Raw genomic sequence first — 18,063 nt, 5'->3', positions numbered from 1 at the left:
TATCGATATTCGGCGATTGACCCTATTTCGCGCGGGTAGAATATGGACTGGGCCGTGGTGGGATTAAAAACCCACCCGTGACTGGTTTCTGGCGTTGTTCCAGAAAGTCACGACTGGATTGTCCGTTCAGTGGGTGAAGCGACCGCTATTGGTTAGACACTGTCGTTCGCACGCCGGGAGGGCGCGAATTCTACAACAATATATGTATATATGCATACCAACATCCAGGTCCTCAGATAGTTATTTCCCTAAATGCATGTCCAGGAGACACCCATCCCCATGTCTGGTGGGATTATAAATGTGATGCGTTAAGAGGAGTAAAGAATAGATCCCCTCTCTTATGGAAAGCTTTTTCTTTTGACAACAGACACATTCATGCATGGTGTTTCTTTCACGGACGCCGACGCCTGCCTTTTCCATCAACGTTGACCCCCGTTTCTTTCACTGACGCCCAGACCCGCCTTTTTCCATCGACGTTCGACACCCCGTCCAGCAGCTCTGTGGACGCTGGCTGGCTTCGTTTCATATCGGGCTGAACAGTGTACAGTTGGTTCACTTCCGGTTCTGATTTTGGAGAGTCGGCAAGTCTCTTTCAGGGCTCTCTGCTGACGATCTCAAAGTTAAGTTTGCGGTCATTATCTGTCCTCTTTTAACTGTTTATTTTCTCACCTGCATGTTACTGTGTGTTCCTCGTTTGGTTTTGTTTCAAAAAATAGTGCTATTTTGTGAGTTTTCGTCGACATTGTCTTACCGGGTGATTGAGGCCTACTCATCCTTCCCATTGGTGTATGATCGTGTTTATTTGTATTTTCTCCCCATTACCTTCAATTTCTATCTTCCCCACTTTCCCAACGTCCCTCATCCCTCCCAACTAAACACTCTATTTCTTGTCTTAAATCCTCCCCCAAAAAACTACCTTTCTCCTTGCACACTCACGAGTCTCGATCCTTCTTCTTCTTCTTCCTCTTCTTCTTCCTCCTGGCGGCACACCATCTTTATTCTACTGAGCTGACCCTCTCTCGTCATTACCTTCACGATTTCTTTTGACAACCTTCCATTCCCGAATTTTACCTATTCTTCAAAAATACATCAAAAATCAAAAATCTTTCTTGTATCCTTTGGACCTCGACACCTCCTGTAACCAGGTGTCTCTCGACTCTTCCTGATACTTTTCATCAACCCAGCAGCTTCACTCGACGTTTACAGTCCCAAACTCACCACACTTCCACGATTTTACTTCAACCTTCCCTTTAACGAATGTTATGCAATCCTTATTTAAATAAATAATTTCACTTTTGACAATACACCTCCCATAGCCAAGTGCTTCTCCCATAACCACGTAATCTGTTTAGACCCCCTGCGGTTACCGATCCAATTTCACCATTCACCTCACGATTTTTTTCTACAACACTTCCATGACCTAATCTGATGACAACTCTCTCAAACAATAATAATAATAACAATAAAAAGTTTCGCTTATAATGCTTCATCTTCCTCTTTCACACGTGTGGTACTCTTTCCTGTATCATAATGCACGATACGAGTATTTAAAGACTGCTCTCAATTCGACCTTTCCTTAATACCTTGCCTAAAAAATCCAACTGTTACAGTGTTTATTCTCTCCATTGTCTGATTTCGCCTTAATTGCATCCATCAAGAAATGTGTTTAATCGCATAACTGACCTAAAACTTAAAAAAAAAACCCAGTTTGCTATGAATGTTCACTTTCCATCAACCATTCTTTTTTTCCAATTTCAGTGCCAACTCACCCTTCTCACCCCATCCCTCTCAAAGTAACCATTACACTCTTCTCCGTCCAAGCTTCCCCCTCACCTTCCTCCCTCAACTCTCCAAACTCACACTTCTCCCACCATTCACCCCTCACTCACCCTTCTCAAAGTCCCCCCTATAATCCACAAAGCTGCCTCCTTTCCCTGCCCTCTCACCTCCATCTCATCACTACACCTTCTCAAATCCTCAACTCCCTTCTGCCTTCTCTCTTGTCCCCCTCCCCCCAGCACCACAGAGCCTTTTCTCCTCCTCATCCGGCCCCTCCCCTACCTATTCTGCAACCCACCACACCCTTTCAACAACCCTCCTTACCTCCCCCCCTCCTCCCTTGTCCTACCCTCTCCCCCCTCCCACCCCTGCACCCAAAGCCTCCTCCCCTCCCTCTTCATGAACAGTGTGGACCGTAAATATCCGGTGCCTTCGCGCAAACCTTTCAGATCTTTCCATACAGGTTGCCACTGACAACCAGACATAATCTGCCTAAGAGAAACTTTCCTCCCCCAAGATGTGTCTGACTCCCCAGTATCTCTCCCTGGTTACTCCCTCCACCGGTATGACAGACCTGAGCTTCGTCCTTGTGGAGGAGTTGCTCTCTTCATCAAAGACTCTATTCCTCACTCTCCATGCACTGCCCTCACTCCCCCACACCCCCAGGAATACCTCTGGCTACGGCTTCTCCTCCACTCCCACCTCATGTTTTATGTGGACTGTACCGTCCACCAAACAGTGATGACTCCATCTACACCTCACTATCCGAAAACATGGACCAACTTCTATCTTCTCATCCAAACTCTCTCTTCCTCATATGTGGCGACTTCAATTGTCATCATGCCAGTTGGCTATGTGTGGGTACCTCTCTCATCTCTCATGGCACTTCAGCAAAAGCTTTCTGCAACTCATTGGGACAGACTCAATCGGTCAACTTCCCAACCCGGATCTCAACAAATTGCACTCCATCTCTTCTGGATCTGATTTTGACAAATTTCCCTGACAATATCTGCTGCTCTTCTTTCGCTCCAATCGGTTCTTCTAACCACGTCCTTGTCAAAGTCGACATCTCTCTGGCTATTATCGGAGAACCACCTCACCACCGTCGAGTCTGGCATTTAACTCAAGCTGACTGGCAGGGTCTCAAAGCAGCCATCAAACTTATAGACTTGTCTCCATTCGCTACTTTCTCCAACATCAACTCATCCTGGGAATTCTTTCAAAGAAACTTCCTCTCCCTCATGCACAGATTTATCCCCTCTCGTCATCAGTTGTCCTACCCTTCCTCCCACCATTGGTTCACTAAAGCTTGTGGCGAGGCAGTTGTCCTGAAACAACTTGCCTTTGCCTCATGGGAAGCAAACCCAACTGAGGGTAATCTCAGTTCCTTCAATAAAACTCGGAACAAGTGTGTATCTACCCTCAGGAGAGCCAGAAAACAACATCTTTCTCATCTCAAGTCTGAACTCTCAAACCTCTCTCCCTCCTCCAAATCCTGGTGGCATCTAAGGAAATCTGTTTCTGGTGTATGTTCCCCTTCCATCCCCTCCCTTACCTCAAATGGCCGCACTGCTGATACTGCACGTGAAAAGGCTGAATGCCTAAACTCGGTGTTTGCATCAAAGTCTTGTGTCCAAAACCCATCACTTTCTCGACCCACCTTACCCAGTCGCACCCAACTGTCCCTGGACTCTGTGTCCTTTTCTCCTGACAAGGTGGAGAGCTTGCTGTCAAACCTCGACTCAGATTCTGCAACCAGTCCAGACGGCATCAGCCCACGTGTCCTAAAAACCTGCTCCTCTGCTTTTGCTCACCCTCTCTCTCTTCTATTCACCCTCTCATTTGCTCAAGGTCATCTGCCATCTGCTTGGAAACCAGCAAGCATTACTGCCCTGCATAAAAAAGGTGCAAAAACAGCTCCCTGCAACTGCAGACCAATCAGCCTTCTGCCAATCATCAGCAAGATTATGGAATCCATCATCACTTCAGACATTAAATCCTTCTTCTTCTCCAATGACTTGATTTCTGATCATCAATTTGGTTTCAGACCAGGTCACTCTACCCTGGATATGCTGCTTCTGCTCTCCCAACAATGGATGAAGATCCTCTATGCTGGACATGAAATCAAAGCCATATCCCAAGACCTATCACGTGGTTTTGACACGGTCTGGCACCCTGCCCCGCTCACCAAACTCTCTTCCTATGGTATTCCAAGGCCATCTCCACTCATGCCTCGCAGACTTCCTCGCCTGTCGCAGTCAAGATGTGGCCCTAAATGGAGTTCTTTCATCCCCTCTTCCTGTCCAGGCTGGAATTCCTCAAGGTAGCGTTCTGGGCCCTGTTCTTTTTCTGGTTTTCATCAATGACCTCTCCGACTCTCTGGAAAATCCTCTTTATCTCTTTGCTGATGACAATACCCTCTGCCGTACCATCTGTCATCCCTCAGACCGGCATGCAGCAGCTTCTTTGCTCACTGCAGATCTGGATAAAATCACAAACTGGTCCAACACGTGGAACATGTCTTTCAATCCGGACAAATCTCACACTCTCACTATGTCTCTCCGAAAGGACCGTTTAGAAATCCCCCTCATCCACTTTCTCAACAATCCTCTGGAAGAAGTCCTTTCTTTCAAGCTTCTGGGTCTCACTGTCTGCCATGACTTTTCCTGGAAAAGCCACATTTCAAACCTGGCCTCCAAAGCCAGTCGCCGACTGGGAATCCTCCGTCGTGCAAAGTCCTTCCTCGGCCCACCTGAGCTCCTGACCACTTACAAAGCTTTCGTCCACAGCCTGATGGAGTACTGCTCTCCCCTCTGGGTTGGTGCTCCTGCCTCCCACCTTTCTCAGCTTCACGCTGTGGAAACCAAGGCATTTCGGATCATTGGCATCTCCCGCAATGAGGCTGAGTCTTTGGGCCTCTCACTCTCTCACCGCAGGCTGGTCGGTGGTCTTTCTGTCTTCTCCCATCTCCTCTTCAGCCTCCCCCCCCACCACCCTGCTCTGTCTGCAATTTGTCCCCACCACATTTCTGCAGGGCGCTCAAGGTCCGCCAACAACCCCCTTCTGGTAAAACTCCCAAAATCACGAATCACTGCTCACCTTCACTCTTTCATTCCTCTTTTTCCCACCTTTGGAATAAACTCCCTCACTCTATTCAATCTCATTCTTCCATCCAGGCCTTCAAAACAGCTGTTCACCACCACCTCTTATCATCCCCCATCTAAATCCTCGATCTTTTTTACCCATGATAATCCACCCAAGCCCACCTCCTTCAAATTCCCTGCTTTCCTTCCTGAAAGTCGCTGTTATGTCCATCTTGTATTCCCCATGTTCCCCACCTCATCCCTCTCCCTTCCACAGATCTCCGAATATATCTGTTCCCCACTGTTTTGTCCTTCCCACTCCTGCCCCTCTTGTCTCATGCCCCCCTTGCTGTGCATTGTATGTTAGCTCTCATACGAGCCTCGACAAGGTATACAAAAAAAAAGAAAAAGAAGGGGAACAATCTCACAAATAAAGCTTTGCTTCTTGTAAACAATGTCCCTGCCCATCCGTCACAGATGCAGGATTGGTGCGATAATCCAATACGATTGCCATCCCTTCGGGCATAGACCACCCTCCATGCAGAAATTAATGACATCGTCCTGACACACTGACACAGTCATCCAAGCCTTATGATTTGACCTCGAAATGACAGGAAGCTGTGGCTTGAGGTAGCCCTTTTGTGCTCATGGGTTTCTGAGTGGTGCAGTTGAAGCTTGATTTTAAGAGGACTTTTAACTATCGAATGCACAGTAGATGCAGCGATTCCATGTATACGTGCAATTTGTCTTGTTTTTTCACCACGCTAATGTCTTTTAATAATTCCTAACTGCACTGCTAAAGTTGCACTCTCTCCCTGCTTCTTGATACGAGATGTGTTTGACGAAGCACTCGCGGATCTATTCACGCTCAATTTGCATGATGCGGGGTTTAACAGCTAATCCTCTCAGCTCGGTTTATTATGAAATATGCAATGCGTACTGCATTCCTCAATGGCCTCCTCTTACATAAAAGTTATCTGTGTATCCTTGTGAACTGGCTGGCCAGGCCTGAAGTTTGACTGTAAGTGACAGTTGTCATTTGTGCAGCACGCAGACGATAATTCAAATACGGTTTGCGAAAGATACCGTGGAATCTTTAACGTCCACCACCGACCAATGTTGACCGATGGTCCTCTGGATTAACATCCATCTGAAAGAGAGCTCACATACATTGATGCCGTGCCATGCATACAAAACACCAGGATGACATTTTATAGGTGAGCTGAAATTCAAATCCAACAAGAGAGAGCTGAAAGGGGGAGTGCACGTACCACTAAACCATCCTACCAGCCTTAAAAGGTGAAATAAATGTTGAATACTTGGTATTATGTCGATATTATTAAACAACTGTCAAATATTAAACAACTGATAATATTAAACAACCGTCAGGGGCTACCCAGCATTGCCCAGGGTTGGGGGGGGGGACAGGTGGATATCCACTGCTGCATGGATGAGTATGCTTTTTCCACCAGTGGTTTCGGGATGTTAGATATTGAAAAGCTGTGGAGTTATTGACCTCATGGTGGTTACCTTTTGCCTGCGGCGCGGTGGCAGCATCGCCCGACCCCACATCCCAATATGTTTTATAGCGGCCTTTGGTGACTTCAAAACGGACATCAAGGCCAACATGTGGAAGCCTAAAACTTTGCCCACATTCTGAAGTACCAACACCGAAAATTTGTGGCCTCTCGGTGCTATGGTTCAGCCATGACAGAATAATGCAAAAACAAACAAACAAACAAACAATATTTATGTTTTCTAAATGCCGGTCATCGATTTATTTTTTCATGCAAGACAAATTCTCTCATTGTCATTTTTAATACCTCCATATTCTTCCTTATTTAACTGCTTGTGTTGATATAAACTTTTAAAATTAATTTATTTGACTATTGCATAATCTCGTTTGAATGTAGCATTATATTTGTGACCCATGGAGATGTCATGCCTTTTATTATTATTATTATTATTATTATTATTATTATTATTATTATTATTATTATGTTCTCAATTTCTTGCGCTCGTCTTTCAGCTCCTTTTCCTCTTTACAGAAGTTGTTTTTGCTAAGTTGCCAATGCTTGCTCTTCCCATAGTAGGATTGATCTTCACTGCAGGGACACTTCCCACTCTCAAGTTGCTCTTGTGAGGTATACCACTGGCAATGGTTTCTTGGGAAAAACTGCTGCCTTCTGCGTGGGACCCAATCAGGTTATTTTATTGCATTTAATTACACAAACATTGAGAGCAGCTGTCACCGACGAGGTCGCCATGGATAATTAGAAATCTCATGGTTTGTTTTGAAATAAGGATACGATTGATATTGCAACTAAATTTGGTATTTTGAACGAACGAAAGTTGCACTGTAAATGTCCAACTGCTCATTATTATACTTGAAACAGATGGCGTCATCTATGACGTCACAAAATAGAGCAATCTCTCACTGCACCTCTTTTCTTAACCTTCCATTGCAGTCGTTGGATGATAAAAGGTTGTAATAAGTGATATTTTCTTTTAAATGTGAGAAAACACACGGCAGTGTTTGGAAGGAAAAGTTAATTGATCATGGTGGTAAAGGTAAGAGGCTGAGGACAAAGTAGAGGCTGGAGCACAGTTGTCCTTTCCGGGTGCAGATCACTGAACAGATCTGTGCTCCAGCTGAATGAGTCACAAATTGTTTTTGTTTTGAATTTTTTTTTTTTTTAAACCCTGCTATGAAAACATCCATGTCGAAAATCAATCAATACCCTAACTAAACCTAATACCTGTTGCATGGGTGATAAAAGTGGAACAGGAATTTTGATTACTGCCTTATAGAGTTTGCTGGGAAATCCTCGATTTGAGCTTTTATCATGGTGTGCTCGGAATTATTAGAAGTGCCTACTCGAAGACATTTTAAATAAATCTGTTAGTGTTTAAGCTAGAGATCATATCTCCAAACGTTAGCCTGAGAGTGACAAGGTGTTTTTGGCAGATGCTAACAAGCCAGAGTACCTTATAGCAGGCCATTACCAGAGCCTGTTGCTAGTGAGTGTGGTCGGCCTCGCTGAGTCAGCCGTTGAGCTTTCAGAGAAAACACCTCCTTTTTGGCATGATCAATGGGTGGTGTTAAGTCTTTATCAGCCGCAGCCTAAACAACTAAGTCTCATGCTTCAGGGAGCAGCACGTTCTGTGTGAATCACCCTTTGCCGGTCAAATTCTCTGTCAGCAATTTACGTTGTGTGCCATTCTCTGCCTGCATGTAGCTTTCCCAGAAATTATGAAACCATGATGATTATTGTTATTATTCATTGAGCTGACGAGTGTTTTTCAGCCTCCCCGGGTGCATGTGTTGCACGGCTCATTGGGGGTCTTTTGAAGTTCCTTGGCCGCGCTCTTTGACTGTTAGATTATTTTCTCGTACTGTGCACTTCCACCCAGACTCACCGAATTGCTGCCGTCTTGGGACTTCCAAGTCTTATACGGGGTGAGAACGTGAATGTACAAGTAACGTACAAATTATGAGTAAATTCAAGACTTTTGTAAAAGGTAGTATCGAGTAGATTTAAACATATTACATTTTTAAGTGATATTTTGATATCATAGGATAATTAAAAGTTGCTTGCTCAGCAGTTGCATCTCTCCAAGTTGTCTAGTTTTGATTATGTTTCATGTACGAAGCAAAATATGATAATATAAGTGCTGCTATGATGTGATGGATACAGAAGGGTATTATGTCATGGAGGGCTCCATGCTATGTGAGACATAAAGCCGACTATCCCACTTACATTTGCTTGTGAAAAAAAAAAAAACTGGTAGCTATTTCATCACCTTTTTGGTAGTTATATCATCACAAAGGCAAAACATGCTACTTATGCCTTTCCTTAAAGTCACTAATTTATAATAAATAAAAAATAATTCACCAAATATTTTGTGACATCACATTTCACTTGAATTAAGGCAGCAACATACTGTGGCATGGATATTAAAAGATGCAAATGATATCTTCCTAAATACATTTTAGTTATAATGTTACAGCCTGGGGTTCGGAGCTCACCACAAGGGGAAACGCACGAGTTTCTCCCAAACACCCAGTCCTGAAGCCGCTGACCACAGATAACTCCACTGTCCAAAGGAGTGTAGTTCTTACACAGCCGTAGCCGCTTGACTGAGACAACCAGCTAGTAGGTTACGCTTCGATGTTTCCACGATACCTTTCTATTAGCATTGCAACCTAATTAGAGGCCACACCCTCGGCACCACACCTGGTGATCTTCTACCGAGCAGAAGAGATGGGTGCAGCACCGGCTAACAGAGAAAATCAGGTGGGGCACAACTTCCCGTCAAACTATACTTGTAAACTGTCGGACCAATGAAGGAAAGGACAACCCTGAAAGATTGGAAATAAGAACAAATAATTATTTATTTACACACAAGCGATCATTTGAAAATGAGTACTGACAGACAAGAAAGCAAAAGGTGCATAAGAGCAGATTTTACTCATACATTCTTTCTTTCTTATACAATCTTATTTGCACAAGAGATATGGCCATCATTCAATCAGGGGGAGAAGAAGAAAATAAAAACTTGAGAAGAAAATAAAATTAAGGAGAAAAGAGAAGTAGGGTCGATTCTTTTCTCCTCACCTCACACAGCTCAACAGGGCTGCACAATAGTCAAAATATATTAGAGAACAGGGAGGAAAGGACGGGGAAGATGGACAGTGGCGACGTGGCATGATGGGACACTCAGCCACGTCCCTGAGGTCTCTAGACCCAGCAAGTAAGTGCTCTCCAGAGTGCAAGATATGCGCTTGCCTTCCTCTGGCTCAGCTTCTTCCTCCTCCGGATGTCGCTTTTCCTCCTGTCTCTGAGCCTTCTGCTCCGCGCAGGACATCGCTTTCTCTTCTCTCATCTCTTGAACTCCTGCCTTCCTCTTCCTCCTCTCATTCTGAGCTTTCTGCTCCTCTTAGGACAAGCATTTAAGACAAGGACAAGCTCTTTGGCGACTGTCCTGTACACTTGCACTCTTGTCCTCTTCCTCTTTCTCTCAGGATCTCGCTTTCTTGCCCTCTCTCGATTTGGCTTTCTCTCTGAAGGATGAGGACCAGCTATGAGCTCCTTTTCTCCTCACAGGATCTCGCCTTTTTCCCATCTCTTCTCTTGCACTCCTTCCTCCTTTTCTTCTTATCGCTTTTTCCGTCCCAGCTCATGCGAGCCTCCTCCTCATTGGTGCACATCAGATGGGGGTGGGTCCACAATGCAGCTTGTGGAAAATGCCACGTCATTCTGTGGGAACTTTCAATGCAGCCCCCTCCCCTCCCTTCACTCACCCAAGGTCCTGACATGAGCCCCTGCTCCCTCCCTCATGCATAAGCGTTTGATGTGGATTTTTTAACCCACCTTGTTGTGATCGTTGTCCTCCTGAAGGATTCTAACTGGCCGATTGTGGAATCCTATTTGACTTCAGACAGAGTTTAACATTTGTCCGATTTGATTATAAAATCCCACAAAAAAACCCTATCGACACTGATAAAACTGATGTCCACACAAGTCCTTCCTTGTGAAACAATTTATTTCCTAATTATACACCATACACTTCTCACCCTTGTACAATGAACTTAAGAATCCCCATTGATTGCAATATTATTTGGTTCTATTTCATTTATTCTTACTTTAGTTAACAGTTAGACCAACCCGATTCAATTCACTTCTACATTACATCAGAGAGTTTTATTCTAACTTGGTACTTGGTCAGTTCCAAGCAGTACGAGCCACTGAGAAACTATACTTCCTCACGTGCTCGTACTCAGAAAATGTGCCTTTCAAAACATTTTATACTTCCATGAGAGAGAGGTTGGGGGATATTCACCCAGACTGTAGACGTGTCCTTTAGACAAAAAGCCACTTCGTACATTTTCTAAGCAAAGGTTCATTTATCAGCTCGGTCACTCTGCTCCAGAACAACACATTTCTTATCATTTAGGGCAAAAGTCTTTTGGCCAGAAATGACAGCCAATTCAATTTGCAGCATAAAAGTTACATTTTCTGAAACTACATTTGTTACAATGTAAAATACATTAATATAAATTTTTCCCCCACACGTTCATTGTACAGTCTCCACTGTAACCTGCCTGCGAAATGAGCCGCATCCCATCATGCATGGGAAAAGCACTGCACCTCATGCCACAGCCATTCATGTGAGAATGGACACAGTCCCATGCGGTGAAGGTAATGTGATTGCCCCGAAGGATTAATGACCACAGACGGACCGAATGTGCCCAATTAAACAATGTGCGAATAGATAGAAAATGGAGAGGCCAAAGACTAATTGGCTGAAGGAGGGATTATCAAAATTATGTTTGGTGAGGGGGATGATTGGTGGATTGAGAAAGCAGAGAGGGCAATGGACCAATGGTGTAAAGTAGGGATTGTTGAAAACAGCGGGGGGAGGAGAAACGGGCTGATGGGGTTTAAAGGAGCAAAGGGGGGGGGGGAGACAGACTGATCAGATGAAGAAGGAAAGGCTGAAAGTTGCAGTGGGGAGGGGGAAGGAAGACATCACACCAGGGAAACAAGAACTAACCTCAACTCATGCCACCTGAGTAGGGTAAGAATACTGATTCTGGCTCACTTTTCCCCATGTAAATGAATGGGGGATTTTCAGCGATTTATATTTTTTTTCCCTAAAAATAAATCCCCTTTTTATCCCAAGGTATATTTATTTGTCTCCCCTTTTAACCTGGAGGTTGAACCTCATTGAATTGAACACCTGGGGGTTGAACAGCTCACTCATTGAACCTATAAAGATTTGTTCATTCTCAAATTCCTTCAATAGTTTAATTTTCTTTGCACAATAATCCCCATCTAAAATATTGACAAACAAAACATTTGAATCTTTATATTTTTTAAGATACCCCATTTGTGCCATTACGAAATGATAAACTTCTCTTAATGCTCTTGTTTGACCACCTCCTGAGCCACAGGTTATTTTTTGTTAAGCCCCGCCCACTTTTCTTTAAGCCCCGCCCACTTTTGCTAAGCCCCGCCCACTTTTGCTAAGCTCCGCCCACTTTTCATGAGGTATTTTTTCTAAGCCACGCCCACTTTTCCTAAGCCCCGCCCACTTTTGCTAAGCTCCGCCCACTTTTCATGAGGTATTTTTTCTAAGCCACGCCCACTTTTCCTAAGCCCCGCCCACTTTTGCTAAGCTCCGCCCACTTTTCATAAGGTATTTTTTCTAAGCCACGCCCACTTTTCCTAAGCTCCGCCTACTTTTGCTAAGCCCCGCCCACTCTTACATCATTTCCAGTTCATCTCTGACTCACAAAGAAATCACTAGAAAATTACAGGATGTTATGGTTTTGAAAAATTTCCCAATGAAGGCTTGCCTAGGCTTGCCCAGGGAATTTCCAAGGAAACCACACCCACCAGTCTTTCTCTATAAAAGCTTCAAACCCAGGCTCCATTTTAAACATTTGTTCTTGCTGGCAATGGTGTTCTGTGTGCTTGTCTCAAACTCTCTGTCTTCTATGGAACTAAACCTTCAAGTTGATGAACTGGATTCAAACCTCTTATCTATTGAGGTAAGATTTTTTATTTTCCTATTTTCAAACTTTGATTGAAGCATACTCATTTAATAATTAAATAACTTAATTAATACATTATTATTTTCTCTCACAGGAAATTGTATCTGAAAATACTGCTTTTGCTACAACTTGGGGGGAAATTGTTGGCTTGGTTGAAGACCTTGAGTGGGATGACTTTGGTGTTCCTTGGAACTCTCTGTCTTCTGTGGAACTAAACCTTCAAGTTGATGAACTGGATTCAAACCTCTTATCTATTGAGGTAAGATTTTTTATTTTCCTATTTTCAAACTTTGATTGAAGCATACTCATTTAATAATTAAATAACTTAATTAATACATTATTATTTTCTCTCACAGGAAATTGTGTCTGAAATACGAAATGAAAATACTGTTTTTGCTACAACTTGGGGCGAAATTGTTGGCTTGGTTGAAGACCTTATGAGCGACCAAGACCCACAGAACGAGTTCGTCCTTGATGACCCAACCAAAGAGTTATACCTTGGAGACCAGCAAAATCCTGAAAAAGAGTTTTACAGCAATAGTACTCATTGTGAGTTATCAAGACAATACCCACTGAACAAGTTATACCTTGATGAGCCAGAATACAAGTTTTACCTTGGAGACTCACAAATTTTGAAAAAAATCAGTAAATGAGTTCTGCCTTGATGGTTTAAATAACTACCTTGGAGACTCAGGAAAAGGGTTCTGCCAAGATGGTTCTAAATATGGGGCCTACCTTGGAGACTCACAAATTTTGAAAAAATCAGTAAATGAGTTCTGCCTTGATGGTTTAAATAACTACCTTGGAGACTCAGGAAAAGGGTTCTGCCAAGATGGTTCTAAATATGGGGCCTACCTTGGAGACTCACAAATTTTGAAAAAATCAGTAAATGAGTTATCCTTAAGAGACTTTGTAAGTTGGTTTTACTTTGAATACTTGAAATGTGGGTTCTGGATTGATAACACAATGTGATACATATCTTGGAAACTCAACGGGAATGTGGTTATACCTTGAAGACTTGGAAAGTTGGGTTTATGTTGGACACTTCAAACTTTTTTGGGGGCTTTTATTTATTTATTTATTTATTTATTATTATTATTATTTTATTTATTTATATTTTGGAGACTTTTGGAGTTGCTATCACTCTTTGGGATCTAAACCTATCGATGTAGTTCTTTGTCGGATGGTGCTTGATGGGAGCAAGATCAAGAAAGTTCTGGGAAGAAAGTGCAGGCTTACTCCCTCTTTCTACGTCATCAAACCTGAAAGCCTTAAAAGACAGAATTGGAAGAAGAGAAAAAAAACAAAAAATATACATTGTTCGTTCTGGGAAGAAAGTGCAGGCTTACTCCCTCTTTCTACGTCATCAAACCTGAAAGCTTTAAAAGACAGAATTGGAAGAAGAAAAAAAAAAAAACGTAAAAATATATATATATATAGGTGGAAATCTCATTTTGAAAAAGACATTGTGTTGGGCGAGGATTGAGTTGGGGTTGAGATTTTGAATGTGAGGGTTGGGGTTGAGATTTTGAATGTGAGGGTTGGGACACACACACATACACATCAACAAACAAAAGTTAAGCCTTGACTATTCAGTTGAGGATTCTGTGTTTGGGGTTCACAGATCTAAGAACGTCCCCCTTGACACACATTATATACTGTTATACACCTCGGACTTGGCCCTCGAGTGTCCACAACGGTGTATAGTAGGAGGGAGTGAAGCGCCAACCTATTGCTCCCATTGCACACACACACACAAACAAAAGTTAAGCCTTGACTATTCAGTTGAGGATTCTGTGTTTGGGGTTCACAGATCTAAGAACGTCCCCCTTGACACACATTATATACTTGGCCCTCTAGTGTCCACAAAGGTGTATTATCTGCTTAGTTTTGTCTTTTGTAATTCCTGTGAATAAAATGAACCTAAAATCTCTTCCCCTTCCAAATCATATATTTTATAAGTCCAAGGAACTGTATCTATTACATCAACAATTTTAAAAAGTTCTTTCGTCCATCGTTCAGTAAAACCCTTTTCAAAATGAGATTTCCACCTATATATTCTTACGATATCACCAACTTTGAACTTAGGTTTTCTGACATTAATCTCTTTTTCATATTTTAATTTTGTAAATGTTTCTGATGGCTTCATATTCGTTGACGTGTGAATCGTGTCATTATACTTATCCACAATATCCTGAATAAAAGATGACCATTGTTGTGAACCGAGTTGTGTGAATTTTTTATATAGTCTCTCTTTTAAGGTACGATTAAAACGTTCAACAACAACTGCCTTCCCTTCATTAAAGGTACTGTATAATGTAATACTGTTATTTTTTAGAAAATTCATAAATGTCTTGTTATAAAACTCTCTACCCTCATCAGTCCACAATTTCTTAGGTTTTCTCTTACTTTTATTAAATATCTGTTGAAAAGCTAACATAAGAGTATTACCTGTTTTGTTTTTTAAAGGGACAACCCACGCATATCTACTCCTCAAATCAATAACGGTTAAAGCATACTTGTACCCCTTATCATTATTGAGTTCAATCAAATCAGCAGACCAGATATAATCAACTTCCTTGGAATAAACTTTCCTTCTCTGAAACTTTGTGAATATTGGTTTATGTAATTCATCAGCTAATTGCTCTTCAGTCTTAATGGCATCATTAGAGCCTATAAGTTTTTGAATTTCCAAGTCCAAGTTTCAATTTAGCACTAATCATCTTCTTCACGATGAACCTATCAACTTTTTCTCTCAAGGTTGGATTTTGTATCAGAGACAAATTATACAACATTTCTCTATCGGCTTCATGCTTTTCTTCCAACGTTGTGGTATTCCCATAATCAATATCGTGTCTCATGCACACTTCATCAACTCTATTGATTGGTTTACTCCAGGATTTAGGATTGTCTGCCTCATCTAATCTTTTATCTAAGTTTGTGCCTGGACCACAGAAAGAATAACCTGGAAGATGTAATTCCCCTGGTATTCCAGTAGTTGTAAATTTACTTCCTGATAAAAACTTTTGTATATCTCCTCCGAGTTTGTGTTTGGAGATAAATTGATTTTTTTTGAACCACACACCGAACATATACCTTTTTGTATAACCCTGTTATTTTTACTTTTAATATATGAAATATTTTTAGTATTAGTTTTCTTTTTACATTTGAGACAATAACTCATTTATTTATGAGAAAAATTCCTGCAGAGTGCAAAAACCTTTTTAGTTTCCAACATGCACATTTGAATCTTAATTTTTAAAACATAAAGAATCCTTAGAAATGCCTTCACTCTCTCCTCCATTTATTTAAGAAAAAACTTGAATTAAAATCCATATCTTGTCGATGCTAATAGTCTTGTCGAAAGTATTGCAAATAGACTTGTCAATTCTTTGTTTTCCTCCTCGGTGGGTTGAGTTATTTTCTGTAATACCACCAATCTTTTTTGAATCTCACTGGTTTCCATATTTTGATATTTATTCATTCTCTCTCTTTCCTCCCTCTCTCTCTTCTCTCTTTCCTCCCTCTCTCTCTTCTCTCTTTCCTCCCTCTCTCTATTCTCTCTTTCCTCCTTCTCTCTCTTCTCCTTTTCCTCCTTCTCTTTCTTCTCCCTCTCTCTCTTCTCTCTTTCCTCCTTCTCTCTCTCTTCCCTCTCTTCTTCAACTCCTTCCTCATCCCTTACTATACTTGAATCGTTTACACCCCATAGAATATTATACATATATTCATCAGGATTTCTTGTTATTCCTGTATCCAAAATAATTTTTTTACAACAGGATACCAATAAAATTTCTTTTGAATTTCTAAAAGAGCCTTACCTTTTCTTAACCTTATAATTTTTTCATTATTTAACATTCTAATTAAATCTAAAGTTGTTGGTTTATCAACATCAGCATAATGCCAATCTTTTATTGAAAATACCTCATTCTTATGTTGTAGAACATATTTATTAAAATACCGAATACCCTTTTCTTGAAGGTATGCTTGAACACAGAAATGATAATTTTCTTGAAGCCTTCTTGCTGTCATTTATGTATTAGAAATATATGTTAGAATAATATTATGGCACGAAACACCTCCCCATCTTCCCATAGTTAAATCATTTTGTATTTCCTTACTTATTATATATAATCCTGTTTTTTCTGTTTTCATGAGATAAACAAGGGCAAAACCATTATTATATTTACCCTTATTAAATTCTTTTATTTGTTGTTTACTAATCGTGGCTCCACAAAACTCATTCTCGATACCAAGTGGATAATATTCTTCCTTACGAGACTGATTTAATTGTTCCAGGTCTTCGAGGTTAATTTTAAATGACCAATTATACCCTAAATCATTCATATCATACCCCCATTGTTCTATTCTCATACAAACGATACGCCCTTCTTTATAAAAATTTATTTTAATTCGAACTGTGAATTCTGTATGACCTGGAGATAATATCAACACTTCTGTATCTTTAGAATACACAGCCGTTTTATTTAAGTATATATATTGTGATAAATCGCTTAATCTCACCAAGTCATTCGCGTCAGTCGGGCTTGGATAATTTTTTAATTTATAAGCATTTTTCATGTTAATATTTTTGTTTATATTATATTTATATCGTTCAGCCTGTGCCTTTGTGTAATAATTTGATAAATCAATATCCAGTTCTTGAGATACACCAAAGATAGAACCATCTTTACCAACATAAGTCATTTATATTAGATTAAAAATAATATCATAAAATTTTTTATTTTTGTTGAGTTGAAATAACACATATAGACATAATTGACCACAACACTTGGAATTTAATTCTTGGACTTGAAATGTTTGATAAACACCATTCTGTAAGAATTTTATGACTTCAACAGGTGGTGGAAGACCAAAACTATCAAAATAATATTTGTCTTGACTATTAAAAATACAAACCCAATGAGAACCGTTCCCATCATTATCTTCTAAGTTCATAATAATATTCTTTGTATGTTTCGACACATTTGTTAATTCATCTCTCATACAAATAACCACATTATGAATTTTTAATTTCTTACAATATTTGGCAAGTTGTAAATTTGATGTTGTATTCTTTCCAAATTCTTTCAACCACTCATCAATGCTCATTTATTTATTAGAAAGATATAATCCATTACCTCTTTTCGTTAATTTTACACCTGCTTGTGCTATAGAAGAAAGCATATCTCCAACTAACAATCTCGCTTTATCAGGCAGACCTTCAAGTTTTTCAGCAAAATCTACAATTACACCACTTCCACTAATTTGTTTCTCCAACTCTTTGTTATGTCTTTCCAATTCTTTTTGAGCCTGGAGTTGAGCCTTCCTTTCGTTGGCAGTTTTGACCGCTGTTGAAATACCACCCGTCAATGCTCCAACCGCACTTAAACCAGCAAATAAAGGAATTAGAAATGGGAGAAATCCTCCACTCGTCTCTCTTATTGAATATTTTTTCAACATTGGTTTTGTCATTTTAATTTTAAGTGAGCCAGTGTCATTCAAGATTTTAACCTGTTCTCTTGTGAGCAAAACATCAATTCTTACTGCTCCTTTTCTCTGAATTGTATTAACGTTAATCGTACAAGGCTTTTGATTTTGAACACAAGATGATAGTTTATGAAGATTGATTTGATTAACATA

General features: G+C 40.8%; 1 protein-coding gene and 1 long non-coding RNA gene across 5 annotated transcripts in view; both read left to right on the top strand.

Moving 5' to 3' along the window:
- The window catches only part of LOC147032997 (uncharacterized), a 161,583-nt gene that overhangs the window by 7,662 nt on the left and 135,858 nt on the right, over positions 1-18,063 (top strand). Inside the window, exon 1 of one of the 4 annotated variants that reach the window (XR_015055424.1) lies at positions 6,921-8,322. The exons of the other annotated variants lie outside the window; for them this stretch is intronic. The gene's annotated coding sequence lies outside the window, so the exon portion shown is untranslated. Of the gene's footprint in view, positions 1-6,920; positions 8,323-18,063 lie in introns of those variants that run through there. 4 annotated transcript variants of the gene reach the window in all.
- LOC147032999 (uncharacterized) lies at positions 11,414-14,645 on the top strand. The gene is made up of 3 exons (XR_015055422.1): positions 11,414-12,420; positions 12,518-12,682; positions 12,780-14,645. It is a non-coding gene; the product is annotated as an uncharacterized LOC147032999 (long non-coding RNA).

Source organism: Eptatretus burgeri, chromosome 2 (assembly GCF_056783735.1).
Source record: "Eptatretus burgeri isolate ZD-2024b chromosome 2, Ebu_testis_v1, whole genome shotgun sequence".
NCBI lineage: Eukaryota > Metazoa > Chordata > Myxini > Myxiniformes > Myxinidae > Eptatretus > Eptatretus burgeri.
The sequence above is the reverse complement of the archived record's forward strand: the minus strand, read 5'-3'. Positions and strand labels throughout refer to the sequence as shown.